The following is a 17,563-nucleotide window of genomic DNA, read 5'->3' as shown; positions in this document are numbered from 1 at the left end:
GCACTATTTACAACAGCAAAGTCAGGGAAACAACCTAAGAGTCCATCAACAGATGAATGGATAAAGAAGATGTGGAATATACATATATGACTATGTGAAATGGTATATTACTCAGCCATTAAAAAGAATGAAATAATGCCTTTTGCAGCAACGTGGATTGACCCAGAGATTATCACACTAAGTGAAATAACTCAGAAAGACAAACACCATATGATATCACTTACACATGGAATCTAAAATACGACACAAATCTATCTACAAAACAGAAACTGACTCACAGACACAGAGGACAGATTTGTGGTTGCCAAGGGGGAGATGGAGTAGGGGAGGGAAGGACTGGGAGGTTATAAATCAACTTCAATAAAATTTTAAAAAGAAATAAAATTTAAAAATTTCAAAAACGAAAGTTAAAAAAATTGTTGATATTAAAAACTCAAAGGATGATTTAAAAAACAGATTATAAAGAAATGCAGTAAATTAGCTCATTGAGTTGAGGAAATGTGAAAAATTACATTCACTTCAAGAAACCTACAACCAATGGATGAGAGAAAAGAAGAAGGTGAAAAAGAAAACCAAATTCTCCAACAATAATAAGTAGTATAAATATAAATAGTCCTTTAAGAATTGGAGCACTGGATATTGCAGTGCTCCTGGAAACTCAGGAACTATTAACTAATCTCTCTGTTCATATCAACTGCCTGTAACATAGGAGTTGTAGAGTTCCCTAGACCCTACTATCAACATTTATTTCACTGAGAGCATCAGAAGACATCAGCAAAATAATGGTACCTTATACTATACAGTGGGCTTCCCTTGCAGCTAAGTCGGTAAAGAATCTGCTTGCAGTGCAGGAGACCCGGGTGGATCCCTGGGTTGCAAAGATCCCCTGGAGAAGGAAATGGCAACCCACTCCAGTATCCTTGCCTGGAAAATCTCATGGACAGAGGAGCCTGGTGGGCTGCTGTCCATGGAGTCGCAAAGAGTCGGGCACAACTGAGCGACTAACACACACACACTGCACAGTAAGGCTTAATGAGTAAGGCTCATTCAACAAATGCTCTTCTGGTATCCCATATTTTCTAAATATACTTAAGTCATAGCAATCTAAATTTTCACATCTTTCTTTAAAGATTGAAGTTTCGTACATGGTACATCAGTTTGCAGCTCCCAGGTCAAGGTCTTCAGAATATTACTCCAATCTTGCTCAAGACTAGAAGTATTTTCACAGGTTTCTCTGGTTAAATATTCTTGTAATGAAGCTCAATTTATAGACTAGTAGTTAAATCAACAAGTACTCTTAAGTTTCTCCTTCTACAGTATAATCTATAGAACAGTCATATATTCTATATACAGTAATTATTTGTAAATAAAAGAGTACTTGCTATTAAAGCAAATTATACACATAGTCATTTTGTAAACTTGGTTTCAAATATTAAAATTATTCACATAAATCAGATAACACATTTTATCTGTTAAATAAAAAATCTCAACTGTTTTAAAGAAAACGTATTTAACTTATATGCAGAGTACATCATGAGAAATGCTGGGCTGGAAGAAGCACAAGCTGGAATCAAGATTGCTGGGAGAAATATCAATAACTTCAGATATGCAGATGACACCACCCTTATGGCAGAAAGTGAAGACAAACTAAAAAGCCTCTTGATGAAAGTGAAAGAGGAGCGTGAAAAAGTTGGCTTAGAGCTCAACATTCAGAAAACGAAGATCATGGCATCTGGTCTCATCACTTCATGGGAAATAGATGGGGAAACAGTGGAAACAGTGTCACATTTTATTTTGGGGGGCTCCAAAATCACTGCAGATGGTGACTGCAGCCATGAAATTAAAAGACACTTACTCCTTGGAAGGAAAGTTATGACCAACCTAGACAGCATATTCAAAAGCAGAGACATTACTTTGCCAACAAAAGTCCATCTAGTCAAGGCTATGGCTTTTCCAGTGGTCATGTATGGATGTGAGAGCTGGACTGTGAAGAAAGCTGAGTGCCAAAGATGATGCTTTTGAACTGTGGTGTTGGAGAAGACTCTTGAGAGTCCCTTGGACTGCAAGGAGATCCAACCAGTCCATCCTAAAGGAGATCAGTCCTGGGTGTTCTTTGGAAGGACTGATGCTGAGGCTGAAACTCCAATACTTTGGCCACCTGATGTGAAGAGCTGACTCACTGGAAAAGACCCTGATGCTGGGAGGGATTGAGGGCAGGAGGAGAAGGGGACGACAGAGGATGAGATGGCTGGATGGCAGCACCGACTTGATGGACATGAGTCTGAGTGAACTCCAGGAGTTGGTGATGGACAGGGAGGCCTGGTGTGCTGCATTTCATGGGGTCACAAAGAGTCGGACACAACTGAGCAACTGAACTGAACTGACTGAACCTATCTTCATCAGCTGTTTCTTAAAAAAAGTATATATAAAACAATATAAGCATATTTCTGATAAGGATTTATATGCTTTACTGTAAGCATGTTTCTGATATAGGATTTTAAATATATCAGCCAAGTGGTCAAATACAGGTACTAACAGTTCCTATTAGTGCTCCCTTCCCCCCAAAATCTCCTGCTTCATTACAGGATTTTACTGACTTTAAAGCTATATGTGGGAGTCCAGATCTTTGGGGGGACTGAGTACCCCTAAAATCTTATTAACAATTCTAATTCAACCAGAAGGTCTGCTCTATCAAGTAAGATTTTCTTTGGCAGCAGCAATTGCTCAAATTAGTACCATTTTCTGGCTAATTCTAAACCTCTGTAGCAGCCCTATAGGGGAGCACTCACAACAGAATTCTGCTCCTTCAATCCAGAGAGCCAAGGGGCACAGTGAGATTTTTATTCTCTGTGGGACTTCTCTAAAGAATAATTCCAAGGTGACAGGAATTTCCCAGTCTGCACAGGTTCAAACTCGAGGATCTTCGAACAACCCAAAAGAAACCTATGACTATGGTTCAAGTTCAACATTTCTACAAAGTTGTGGAAAGAAAGTAAGGGCATTATACTTCATCAAAAAATGGATTCATCATTTGTGCTTCACAGACATAGGACTAAAATTCAAAACTTAGAACTGAAAATTTCCTATACTTTTCACTTTTCTTATCTTTTAATATAACATTTTTGCCTTCTGTTTCTTCCCTCTAGGTCTTACTCTCTTCTAAGCAACCTCCAATTTTTTTATTCTTCTGCCCACAAATTCAATCTCCTTGAAAATTTTATACCATTTCTAGTCTTGCTCTTTGTCCCTCCCAGGCCTGAGCATCTATCTGTTTTCCCTTTCTTGCTTTTAATTCTTCCTCATTCTTGTGTTTATGACAGAGTAAGAAAGCAGGGTACAGGCAAGCCAGCTGTAAAGGAAAATATTTCAATGAATTCATGCACGTCTGAGTTCATGAGGTAAGAGAGAAATGGCTATTAGATCAACATATTAGGGAAGCTAAGGGGCTACGGAGCAACCCACAGTGAAAAGCACTACTGGAGGTGAGGACTACATATTTATCCCCTGAAGTTACCAGTGAAGAGCCTGATTTTTGGTTTACATTTAGATAGTGTTTACAATTACTGAATAATTTGTCCTGGTCATAGAAGGGGGGAACAGTCATTATTTAAGCTATAAAAGGAGGTTAAATTATTTCTACCTGGCTAGCTCATGAGATATACAAGATGTTTATCAAGGCTAGAAATCACTGATCAAAAAGTTATCTGGATCCCATTTATATAAAATACCCAAACCTACAGGGACAGAAGTGGGATGAGTGGTTGATAAGGGCTGGGGGAGAAGAGGCTGGGGGGTGACTCAACAAAAACCAAGGTTTCTTTTGGGTGTGATGAAAATGCTCTAAAATTAAACTGTGGTAATGGTTGCACAATTCTGCCAATACACTGAAAACTACAGAGTGATAAACTTCATATGGGTGAGTTTTATGTTATTTTAGTTACATCTTAATAAAGCCATTAAAAAAGATTACTATGATTTTTTACCATACGATCAAGGGATGCAGAAAAAACTTTTGACAAAACTCAACACCCATTTATGATAAAAACTCTTCAGAAAGTAGGCATAGAGGGGACATACCTCAACAGAATAAAGGCCATATATGACAAGCCCACAATAAACGCCATTCTAAACTGTGAAAAACTGAAAGCATTCCTCTAAGATCAGGAACAACACAAGGACATCCACTCTCACCATTATTATTCAACATGGTTTTGGAAGTCCTAGCCGTGGCAATCAGAGGGAAGAAATGAAAGGAATTCAAATCGCAAAAGTAGTAGTAAAACTGTCACTGTTTGCACATGATATGATACTATACATAGAAAATCCTAAAGATGCCACCAGGAAACCACTAGAGCTCATTAGTGAATCTGGTAAAGTTGCAGCACACAAAGTTAACCCACAGAAATCTTTTGCATTCCTATATATACTAACAATGAAGATTAGGAAGACAAATCTCGTGACTTCCCTGGTGGTATACCGGATAAGAATCTGCCTGCCAAAGCAGAGGACATGGGTTCGACCCTCATCCAGGAAGATTCCACATGACGTAGATCAACTAAGCCTGTGTGCCCCAAGTACTGAGCTTGCACTCTAGAACCCGTAAGTCGTAACTACTGAACCGCGAACCATAGCTACTGAGCCTGTGTGCCGCAACTACTGAAGGCCACGTGCCTAGAGCCCATCTCCCACAACTAAAGAAGCTTTCACAACGAGAAACTCACACACTGCAACTAGAGAAAGCCTGTGAGCTGCAACAAAGACCCAGCTCAACCAAAAACCAAATAAATACATTAAAAAAAAAAAAGATTTTAAAAAAGAAAAATTAAGGAAACAATCCATTTATCACTATAACAAAAAGAATAAAATACCAAGGAATAAACCTACATAAGAAGGCAAAAGTCCTAGAAAACTATAAGATACTGATGAATGAAATAAAAAACACAAACAGATGAAGAAATATATCATGTTCTTGGACTAAAAGACTCAATACTGTGAAACTGACTATACTACCCAAAGCAAACTACAGATTCAGTGCAACCTCTATCAAATCATTGACGGCGTTTTTCACAGAATTAGAACAAAAAATTTTACAGTTTATATGGAAACACAAAAGCCCTGAATAGCCAAAGTAATCTTGAGAAAGAAAAACAGAGCTGGAGGAATCAGGTTCCCTGATTTCAGACTATACTACAAAGCTACAGTAATCAAGACAGTATGGTATTGGCAGAAAAACAGAAATATAGCTCAATCGAACAGGGTAGAAAGCCCAGAGATAAACCCACATGCATATGGTCACCCAATCTATGCAAAGGAGGCAAGAATATACATTGAAGAAAAGACAGTCTCTTCAATAAATGAAGCAACTGACAAAAGATTAATCCCCAAAACATATAAACAGCTCATGCAGCTCAATTAAAAAGAAAAAACTGAATTAAAAAAATAGGTGGAAAACCTAAATAGGTATTTGTCCAAAGAAGACATATAGATGGCCAACATCACTAAGCACTGTTGTTGTTCAGTCACCCAGGAAAACTGGACAGATACATATAAAAGAATGAAATTAGAACATTCCTTATCACCATATACAAAAATAAATTCAAAACAAATGAAAGACCAAATGTAAGGCTATAAACTATAAAACTCTTAGAGGAAAACATAGAACACTTTGACATAATCACAGCCAGATCTTTTTTGACTCACCTCCTAGAGTAATGAAAATACAAAAATAAACAAATGGGACCTAATTAAACAAATGCTTTTGGACAGCAAAAAGGATCATAAACAAGATGAAAAGACAACCCTCAGAATGGGATAAAATATTTGCAAATGAAGCAACTGACAAAAGATTAATCTCCAGAATATACAAACAGCTCATGTAGCTCAATACCAAAAAAGCAAACAGTCCAAAAAACTGGGTGGAAGATCTGTATAGACATTTCTCCACAGATGACACACAGATGGCCCACAAACACATGAAAAGATGCTCAACATCACTAACGATCGTTGTTTAGTTGCCCAGTCATGTCCAATGCTTTGTGACCCCAAGGACTGCAGCGCATCAGGCCTCCCTGTCCCTCACCGTCTCCTGAAGTTTGCCCAAGTTCATGTCCATTTTCATCAGTGATGCCATCCAGTCATCTCATCCTCTGATCCCCACTTCTCCTTCTCCTCTTCACTAAATATCAGAGCAAAACAAATCAAAACAACAAATGAGGTATCACTTCACACCGGTCAGAACGGTCATCATGAAAAAGTCCACAAACAATAAACACTGGAGAGGGTGTGGAGAGAAAGGAAACTCCTACACAGCTGGTAGGAATGTAAATTGGTACAACCGCTATGGAGAACAGAATGGAGGTTTCTCTAAAACTAAAACTAGAACCACCATATGACCTCGCAATCCCACTCCTGGGCATATACAGAAAGAAAACCGTAATTCAGAAAGTTACGTGCACACCAGTGTTCACTGCAGCACTATTTACAATAGCCAAGACATAGAAGCAACCTAAAACTCTCTCAACAGAGGAATGGATAAAGACATAGCAGGGTGGGAGATTGGGCCTGACATACATACACTACTGTGTATAAGACAGGTAACTAATGAGAGCCTACTGTATAGCACGGTGCTCTGTGGTGATAAGTGGAAAGGAAATCCAAAAAAGAGGGGAGATATGCATACATATAGCTGATTCACTTTGCTGTACAGCAGAAACATAGCATTGTAAAGCAACTACACTATTGTAAAGTAATTAGCCTCCAATTAAAATAAATAAATTTTAAAAATTAAAGAGAAAAATATAATTATAAAAAAATAAAAAGAATTACTATGATTTTATATGACTTTCTGTATATTTTATTTTGTATAAAAAGGTTTTAAACGATGACATTATTTGTAGCAACATGAAAAAGACTATATTAAATTTTTTTTCAGATTAAAAAAGTTATCTGAAAGTTTCTCAGCTGTTCAGTATCTCTTCATCTTACAGCTTCAATATTTACTTCACTCTTTCAACTAAATAATGACTTAACCTCTGTCAACAAACTAAATTTCACCCAAATGAATTCTAATGCAAAATATTGTTGAGTGAAATATACCCTAATTTAAAAGTCCAAATTAAAATCTTAAAAATTAAATTTCAAAAAGCAAATCAAAGTTGACTAATCAAACCAATGAAAATAAGTCAGATAAAGCTCTTATGCTAAATAGTATTTCCATAAAACTCATGACACAAGTCATTTAGCACCCAAACTACAGTTAGTTTACACAGATATTAGCAGCAGTTTCAATTTCACAAAGTGTGAGACAGAGCTTGCCACTTTTGATGCTTCCTTCATGTTTTGTGATTTTTTAATGTATCACCATCTTCTAGACATGCTATGATGTGAATCACACTCTCTATAAGGTACTCTTCTTAAACTTCTACAAAGCTATGTAGAAATTACCACACAATTTTTTAAAGTAAACTTTAGAAGTACACAACTGCCTGAAGAATACCTAAGCTTAATTTAATCTTCGTGACTTAGAGGATTTAGTGACTATAAAATTAGATACTGAGCTATTTCTACTAAACATTATAGTATAGGCAAAATATTAAATGATTTAGATGGCATAGAGCTATTTAGTTTTTAAAGTTTCCTAAGACTGTTCTGGTATTCACAATCTCAATTTGCCTCATCTGTTAACCATTTCAAATTTCTCAGTTCTGGATAACTTGTCTATATATTCAGAAGTGGATTCAATTTCCAGTTTGCTGTTTTTTAATCCTTGCATATTTGAAGATTCACACACTGGCCCAGAAAACTCAATAGCTGACTTCCTCAACCAGTTCATTACTTTTTCAAAGGAAACATGTCTCTTTTGTTCATAGGTATCAATATTTAGCATTACATAGTGACATCTGATTAATATATGACATCATCATCATGACTTCTCCCTTGTCAACAGCACTAGGAACTGCTTCCTACCAAGGAAAAGGTGTTCTCATAGAAGGAGACCAACAAACAAATTGTATCCTACCATTTCCACTGTTATTCTACAGAATACATAGTTCTAATTTACCAGCCAGAAACTTGATTTCAGGTTACTGTTCACTGACTTCCCTGGTGGCTCAGACGGTAAAGCGTCTCTCTATAATGCAAGAGACCCGGGTTCGATCCCTGGGTCGGGAAGATCCCCTAGAGAAGGAAATGGCAATCCACTCCAGTACTATTGCCTGGAAAATCCCATGGACAGAGGAGCTTGGTAGGCTACAGTCCATGGGGTCGCAAAGAGTCGGACACAACTGAGCGACTTCACTTCACTAATGACTTTTAAAAGTTTCTCAACATCATTAGATACACATTCATTACTAAAAATGCCACATGAGATATGCTGAAGGAGATAAGTGAAAAGATGTAGTTTTGACTAGAAGCTACAGCCTATACATTTTCTTTCCCTGGGTTATTATTCATTTGCTCATTCAACATTCATGAATGGGTACATTTTTAAAAAAGACTTTTCTATGTGAGAAGCAAAGTATAAGGAAATTTAAACTCAAAGGATTAATTTCTGGGAGCCAAGTGTGATTTCAGACAAAAATATCTTGAATTTAGTCTGGGAGTTTTACAGTATAAAATGAACAATCCCATTTGCATTTAAAGAGATCCTTATTCTACTGACTGTAGTACACCAGTACAAGATCACTCTAGATGGCTGACTGGCTGTTAAAGTACTTGCTAACAGTATCAGGAAGTATTTATACAGACAGAGAAAGTGAAGATGACAGATATGGAGTAACAGAATTAAATTATGGGTTGACCACAAAACAAAAGCTGCCACTTCTAAGATCTGCCCCTTGATGTCCAAAACAGCCTTAAAGACTCTTGGCAAAGATAACAATACTGCTTTATGAAAAGTGAAAATTCTGTTTACTATCTATTTATATTCTGAAGCACGACAGAATACTGCAAAAACATTTTCCAACAGTCTGATTAAGTTTTGCAATTCTGTTCGTAAAACAAAACACACAAAAACATATATACATAGCCACTCCATACTTAGTCTCATTGTTAGTATTTTCATTACTAAATTTTGTTAACAAAATAAGCAAGCTGCATCTCAAATAGCTGTTGTCGTTGAGTCACTAAGTCATGTCTGACTCTTTTGTGACCCCATGGACTGTAGCCTGCCAGGCTCCTCTGTCCATGCAACTTCCCTGGCAAGAATACCAGAGTGGGTTGCCATTTCCTTCTCTAGGGGATCTTCCTGACCCAGGGACTGAACCCACATTTCCTGCTTGGCAGGTGGATTCTTCACTACTGAGCTACCTGGGAAACCTGCATCTCAAATAGACATGCCAAATATGACACAATTTTCTACCACTCATAATTAAAGACAAGGAGCAATGCTAAGAAGCCAAGACATTCAAAGTTGGTAATGAACTATGGTCTTATTCTCAGAGGCAGTACAACAGTTCCTAAATAGCATATTTTAAAATAAAATAATTAAGCCACATACAGCATGACTCAAAGCAAAACAAACAAAAAACCTATTTATCTATATCCCTGCCTGACAAGAGTATTATCACAGATGAACACAAAGCACCAGCCTAAATTTAAACTGGATTATCTGTGACCTATACTGTCTCATAGTCTGCTATATTTCTGGCTCATATTCAATTTTCTTTGTCCTGTGGGTAGGCATGGCAACTCACTCCAGTATTCTTGCCTGGAGAATCCCATGGACAGAGCAGCCTGGCAGGCTACAGTTCACAGGGTCGCAAAGACACGACTGCAGCGACTTAGCACGCACACACATGTTCATCAGAAAATGAGCAGGGAGACTACAAAGAATAAATAATCATATATTGAGCACATATTTAGAACAAATGAAACCTGATCCCTGTTTTCAAGGAATTTACCTTTAATAAACCTTCTTATGAAATGTTCTATTTATAGTATAATCTCTACTATGAGACCTTGTGTTTAAGACTATCTTCTTAAACTAAGAATTTAATTTGAAATGGCTGATGAAATCATTTATGTCAGTGGGTGTCACAGAAGTGAACATGAATTAAATAAGCCATAAGACAAAATTATGTATGACCTGTAGTACTAGTTGTATTATAGCTTTAACTTATAAGTGCTTTTTATATAAAAAATTTAATGGTTGTTTTTGATGAAAAGTTCTAAAGGGAGCTGACATGACATGTGATACTGTAGTTTTCAACTCTAGTTTATACTTACACTCCAGATTGCAACTCAATCACAAGATTTACTCTCTAGGTACAAAGGAACTGTAGTCACAACCTTCATATACAAAGATTTCTCACCCATCACAATTGCCTAGTTATTTTCACCAGTAGCACGACTCTTTGCGACCCCATGGACTGTATGTAGCCCCCCAGGCTCCTCCATCCATGGGATTCTCCAGGCCAGAATACTGGAGTAGGTTGCCGTTTCCTTCTCCAAATGAAACTGCAGTGACACACATACATAATTACTTGAAAAGTCCAAGGAAATGTATTTGGCTTCTGTTATTAGCTGTGAAAATTAACCTCTGTCTTAACTTCCTCATCTGTTGATACAAGTAGTAATAGTACACTATCTATCTCATATAGACAGTTATAAAAGATTTAATGAGCTAGTACTTCAAAATGTCTATGATAATAACTGGCATATAAGTGGTCAGTAATGTTAGCTCTCATTGTTACAAGCTAATGTCAAGGCCAGAAAAAGTTAAGAGGCATACAAAGAATCAAATTTGTGATTCTGGTCTCATTAGTATCATGCTCCAATAAATGGATCTAAGCAATCACAGACTCCTTATATAAAATTACCCACTCAAAAAATTCAATAAAGAAAAGTTTACTGTCTATTTTCTAAATTCTAGAAACAGTTAACAATTTGATAAAGCTTAAGATTAGCTTAGAGATTTATATGAACACAGACTATTCATATATTAGTCATTTGTATAAAAGTTAAAAGTCAAAGTAAAAGTTGATAGTTATTTCCTTTTTTACTTATTTTAAAAATATTTTATTTAATTAAAAGCATTTTTGCAGCACTGGGTCTTCGTTGCTGCCCACGGGCTTTTCCTAGTTCCTTTCTGCACTGTGCGGGCTTCGTTCACTGCAGTGGCTTGTCACGAAGCACAAGCTCTGGGCGTTCAGGCTCAGCAGCTGCAGCATGTGAGCTCAGTAGTTGCAGCCCATGGGCTCTACTGCTTGGGCTCAGTAACCGTGGCACATGAGCTTAGTTGCCTGGCAGCATGCGGGATCTTCCTGAACCCATGTCTCCTGCACTGGTAGTAGGAGTCTTAACTACTGGACCACCAAGAAGTTCCTATCTCCCTTTTTAAACTGATAACATTGTCTCGTTACTGTGATTCCACAATTCCTTTCTGTTTAAAAGATTGCCTGGTTATAATAATTTCAAATATAACTCTGGAAAGGGATGAATGGGATGGCTGAGTCCTATTTAAACCTCAAAGCCAAAACACAGGAAGGTTAAGATGAAATCCTTAGATTTAGAATCAACATAATTTTCTACACCAACATAACAACTCTGACACTGTTCAGATTTGCACAATCTTCATGCACTTAAAAATGTAGGTTTCGGGGCGTTCCCTGGTGGTCCAGTGGTTACAACTCATCTTTTTCACTGCCAGGGCCCAGGTTTAATCCCTGGCTGGGGAACTAATATCCTGAAAGCCAAGTAATGTGGCAGGAAAAAAAAAAAAAAAAAAACCAAGTTCAACCAAAATAATATTTAAAAAGAGAGTGAGAAGAGAGTCAGAAATATCTGCCACCAGAAAGCCTTTAACTTCTTTTTCTTCTGCTACAGCAATCACACCTACCTCCAGGTAGATTTTGCCTAATAATAAATACTTGAATGTCCACTATCCACAGGCCCTGTGCCAGGCTTTGGATACAGTAAAGATACTGTATTTTCCCCTTCTGAATTTTATAATTAAATTGAGCACAAAGTTATAATTAAAACACAAATACTTCACAGTAAAGTATATGATTAAAGCTGCACAAATAATAGATGATACTATGGAAGTACAAAGAGAGGAGAAATGAAACATTTTATGGGGGAGAAAAAACTAGAAACAAGCTTTGATAAAGAAGAAAACAAAAGCTGGTGAAGGAGGGGTAAGAATTCTGAACTATCAATTAGCATGAGCAAAGATCCACTGAGAGGGAAAAAGTACAGGGTGTGGTCCAGAGATGGCAAGGGTACCAGTTTGGTTGAAATAGATCAGTCCTGAGGTCCAACTATGGGAAGTGTCAAAGCCAAACCAAGAAGTCTAAACTTAATTCTAGAGGCAAAAGGAAGTTACTAAATATATTGAGCAGAGAAATAATGTGATGAAAATAGTATTTTAGGAAGAATTTCATGATGTTTTAATGAATGGAGAAGAGAGATGTAGTATAAGATGCTAATAGGAAAGACAAGTTTTGGAGTATTAAACATGGTTTGGGTATGAATTAGTAAGACCTGAGCTGTTCCAATACAATTTTTCAATCCTATATAACCCAGGACCCACATACAAAGCCTAAGTGCCTTTTATGAAGACTATTTCTTTTGTTTCATAAGAAGAACTGAGTTACTTAGAAGAATTTCTCTCATGTCTCCTACTCTCTTTTGCATCTTTTCTGTAGTAACAATCCTCTTGCCCATTTCTAATCATGAACTGTCTCCTTTTTAAAACTCCAACCCATGTCCTCCTTCATTTACTGATTATTCTTGTCTGAACATTCACCTTTGCTTTATTACTTATTCTTTATTCTCTATTTAACCATCAACTCCCACCTAATCATTAACCTAATTTATCTCCAGCTTCATATAGTCAAATAAATCTACTCATGTGCAACTTTCTTTTCTATTGCCTCTTAATTTTTAGTGTACTCATATACAAGGTCTATACGCCCACAACCTTTACAATCTCTTCTAAAGCCTCCACTCAGTCTCCTAGTTTGTCTTCCAGGCTCACTGCTAAAGCTATGCTCAAAGACCACCCTCTCATACTCCCACTCCCTCATACGTACACCCACTCATACTGTTTCTAGTCCCCTAAGAATCTCTAGATTTCATATACTCAATAATAGCAGCTACCATTTATTTCTTCACAGTAGAAAACGTGTCATGTGCTTTACATGATCATCTCATTTAATCTTCGAGATTACCTAATGACAGAGCTTCCCTGGTAGTCCAGTGGTTAAGAATCTTCCTGACAATGCAGGCGACATGGATTCAGTTCCTGGTCTGGGAAGATCACACGTGCTGCAGACACACCACTAAGTCGTGCGCCACAACTACTGAGTCGCCATGCACTGCAATTACTGAAGCCCATGTGCCTAAAGCCCACACTCAGCAACACCGAAGCCACCACAAAGAGAAGCTGGAGCACAGAAAAGAGAGTAGCCCCCGCTCACCACAACTACAGAGTGCCAGAGGACAACAATGAAGACTCAGCGCAGTGAAACAAAGATTGCCTAATGAGAAAGGTTTTCCATTTGACTTTGACAGATGAAGAAAACTGAGGCTTAGAAAAATTAAGTAGCTTGCTGAAGATCACCCCACTAGTAAGTTTCACCATGTTCTCTGGAGCCTTCAATATAGGTCCACTGACTGTATACACTCAAACATTTCCCCAAGTCCTTCATTACAGGTATCAACTATTTGACAATTAATATTGATTCCATTTCTTAGTCTGAACAATGATAGTTGAACACATAAAATTGTTTATCTCTGTTGACTTTTGAAACTTGAGAAGATGATCTTAACTTCTTAAATTTCTATGGAATGTTTTAAAAGGGACTCTTGCACTGGAAGACTTATACTACATAAATTTGTAAGGTCCCTTTTAATTCTAGGAATCTGTATCAGAAGCATAACATTCAGCTTTTCAAATTTTGATTCCTAGGAAGAACAAGGCTAACCTAACTGGGAAAAGCCTGCTCAGGAGTTTTGTATTTACAGATCTGATCTGCAACACAGAGATAACATCATATGCTTTAGACGGTTGTGGTGAAAATTAAAGCCTCACACAAATAAATGGTCAATAAATTACAGATTTTATTATTCCTTTCCTATGTATCTAGAAGTAGTTTGGTTTCATAGGATTTTAATTCAAATCAGATCAGCCATGAAAAAAGTCTAGTGACTTTCAATCCATATCCTAAATATGAATACTACATAAACTAAGAAAATGGAGTCCAGATAAACATATTAAGAAATATAAAAACTGAAACTCCCTTATCACATTTACTCAACGAATGTTTAAAACATCTCTTAATTTATATTATAAACACACATATATTATAAACAATCCATGAACACACATTAACATTCATTATCTTTCCCTCAGTTTTCTACAAAAATTCTAAAAACTCTTATCACATTTTAGATAAAGGTATACAGAAGCTCACCTCTCTTAATTACTTTCTCTAGCTCCTTCTACCTACCTCAGCAAAAGAAAAGTTAGGTAAAGATACACAGATAGCTAGGACATCCAAAAGTCAAAATCAGCAAGAAATATATTCTAGAGATTCATACTAAAATATAAAATTATTGTTCTTATTGTGCATAAGAACAAATTAGGCACTGGAAAGAACAAAAGAAAGAATATAGGTAATCAAACTTTTGATTTTGATATTCAGTTCAGTTCAGCTGCTAAGTCATGTCCAACTGTTTGCAACCCCATGGACTGCAGCACACCAGGCTACCCTGTCTGTCACCAACTCCTGGAGCTTGCTCAAACTCATGTCCATTGAGTCACTGATGCCATCCAACCATCTCATCCTCTATCGTCCCCTTCTCCTTCTGATACAGTTTAACCCAAATTACTTTCATATAACACTAGTTAATAATCCCAAGTCAGAAAATTTCCTCGCTAACAATGAAATAGAAAATGAAGCAACTCAATCTTTAAAAGTTTGTCACCAACATATGAGATGGAAGACAGAACATATTCTGGAATAAAGTTACTAACCAAGGTACAGGAAGGCACAAACTTTTACCTAGTTGCTTCACAATACCTTTTCCTTACCCTAAGGTCCATTTATTTCACAGGGCCACACCTTGTTTTATCTTCTATTTGACTCTTACAGGACTTCACTTGCACAGATTTTCTTAAAGGGATGCCTCCTTCCTCTGCGTGGGTAAGGATGGAAAGTAATCAAGAGTACCACTCAGAGTCAGGTGCCCAAGTGTCATTCAGGGGATCATCAAAATATCACCTTACAATTAGTTATTTAATTGTAACTACATGATCATCAACTCACATCTTAAGAGATTAATCTAGCACTCAGGCATGAGCATTTCAGGGATAACAAGCTCCCTATGGACATATGTCAGTCTTTAGTTTTAAATTTTCAAACAAATAAGCATTTGCAGTTAAACCAGAATCAGCTACACATGCTATCAGCCATTCTAATAAAGTCTAAGTGTTATGTGAAGAAATTCAAAGACTGTAGGTTTTTTTTACTAACTGCTTAGCAATATTTACCATGTGACAATACAGTGTACTATAAATTTCTTTGAAAAAACTGCATATTAGAGAACAAATTTTCAAATGAAGGTTTATTAACGAGTCAAGATAAGCAAGACCCAGCTTGAACTGACAGGAAAACCTGCACAATGTGTTCTTAAAATGCCCTTCACATCAAATTACCAAGGGTCCTGTGCTTGTTCAAACCTGTAGGCTCAATCACCCTTTGTCTCTTGCGGAATCTCCATCTGCCTTCCTCCCAAGAGCTTTTCTAGACTTCTCACTCCCAACAGAAAAATCAGTAAAGGCTACCCATAGGAATATCTTTCCTAAATAAACCACTGACTTAAAATTCTTTCAAGAAAGACACAACCCTGAAAGAAAATCAGGGCCAGAATGCTGAAACATCTAAGTGCCTGGCACATAACAGCTATTGAGTCAAAGCCTATTAAACACACAATGTTGAGAATAAGAAACATTTGATAATCTACCCCTTTGGCTTTGCTGATGTTTGGAACACAACCACGACCAAACAATTCTTGACTCCTAGTGCAGTGTTGCTTTCAACAGTTTATACTGTACTTATAGGCATCAATTTTGTTCTTCAAACTAAAATATAAACCACCTTTATATGTTAACACACACACACATCACATAAAAAGAAATTCTGATGACTCAAGCATTCGACCATCTTATTTCTCAAATATATACTGAGGTACCTAGCCAAAGTTTACCAGTCTTAATATACCTCTTCCATAAAATAATTACTTCACTGATGTGAAAAATATCTAGTGATATCTAATCAAAAATGTCTTAACTTCTATGTGCAGTTCATTAGTTTCCAAAATGTAGTATAGCTGTACCTTGCAGGTTAAAAGTAATCACTTTATGATTGAAAGTTTAAACAGATACATGTGAGTTACACATAAGAACAGACCTAAACATCAAACAAGAAATGTTACTTTGTGCTTCAAATTGTCAAAAGAAACAAAATCAATCAAGAAAATCAAAAGAAACAAAATACACTTACAAAACAGGGAGCGGGGTGGGTCACGATTGCCCTACTCAGTTTCCTACTCTCTAAAGAGTTACAGAACCACTGACTTTGGAAAAGGCCCAATATGTAAATAGATAAAAACATTAAAGTGAAATTGTTCTTGTTAAAGAGCAGGTAGGGAGCAATCCCTGCTGAACTGAGAGTTCTGGAACTGCTAAGGCTCAGAAGAGCACTGCTAAAAATCTCTGACTCTGTTCAGAGTTCTTTGCACCTAAAAAGTGGTTGTGTTTAAAACCCCAACGTCCAAGTTTGAAAAGATTAAACCTTTTCCTAGGAACAACTTTTTAAAATTTCTAATTTCCTTTAGTAATGTCAAAATCATCTACTCCGGGAAAACAAAAACCACCTCCCATAGGTTTTTACATCTCCCATACCCTTCCAGTCACTTCTTAAGATGCATTCGGCTTATTACTCCAATCAGTAGAAAATTTAGAGTTGGGAGTTGGGGGCGGGGGGCGAATAGACTTCTTGGCTTGCACAGCTGAAGTATGACCTTTGTGGATTTTTAAGAATCGCGGTACTTGGTACTCTGGGAGGGGGCGGCGGGGAACTCAGGTGATGAGATTTTCAAAACATATCTAAAACTGCGGTTGGCAGAGGCTCTCCACAGCCAGCTGTCCTTCAAGAAAATACTTAACATGTACAAGCAAAGCAGAACCACACCTCAATAAACTCTAGCATCAGGAACTTTTATAGGTTAAAAAGAGGAATCAGTTCGATTTACTTCAATGGATTTGTTCGATGCCTAAATAATGAATGAACTGGAGGCATCACTGACTTGAGTTCTGAAGGAACCTCACTCTCAGCACGGTCTCCATAAAAACCTGAAGCAAATTCCCCCAAATTTAGTGTTTCGAGGCCAAGTCCGGTCCGAAGGAAGCCTCCCCCCGCTTCTATCTCTCGGCCTCGCTCCAAGGGTTGGAGCCCAGGAGGGTGGGGGCGCCGGACGCCCCCTCCCCGCTCGGGAAAAGTTCCGCCGGCTGCTCTCGGGACAGGCCGGGCCGCGGGCCTCGTCCGCGTCGCCCGCTACT

General features: G+C 37.4%; 1 protein-coding gene across 6 annotated transcripts in view; it reads right to left on the bottom strand.

Moving 5' to 3' along the window:
- PPM1A (protein phosphatase, Mg2+/Mn2+ dependent 1A) overlaps positions 1-17,563 on the bottom strand; it is a 52,481-nt gene that overhangs the window by 33,389 nt on the left and 1,529 nt on the right. For 2 of the 6 annotated variants that reach the window (XM_060418130.1, XM_060418129.1), the window contains exon 1: positions 1-17,563. This exon is cut by the window's left edge. The exons of 3 other annotated variants lie outside the window; for them this stretch is intronic. The gene's annotated coding sequence lies outside the window, so the exon portion shown is untranslated. One more of the 6 variants, XM_060418131.1, reaches the window with a different exon arrangement.

This window comes from Ovis aries, chromosome 7 (assembly GCF_016772045.2).
Source record: "Ovis aries strain OAR_USU_Benz2616 breed Rambouillet chromosome 7, ARS-UI_Ramb_v3.0, whole genome shotgun sequence".
In the NCBI taxonomy this organism is placed as follows: Eukaryota; Metazoa; Chordata; class Mammalia; order Artiodactyla; family Bovidae; genus Ovis; species Ovis aries.
Note: the sequence above shows the minus strand (reverse complement) of the source record. Positions and strands in the feature narration are given on the sequence as shown.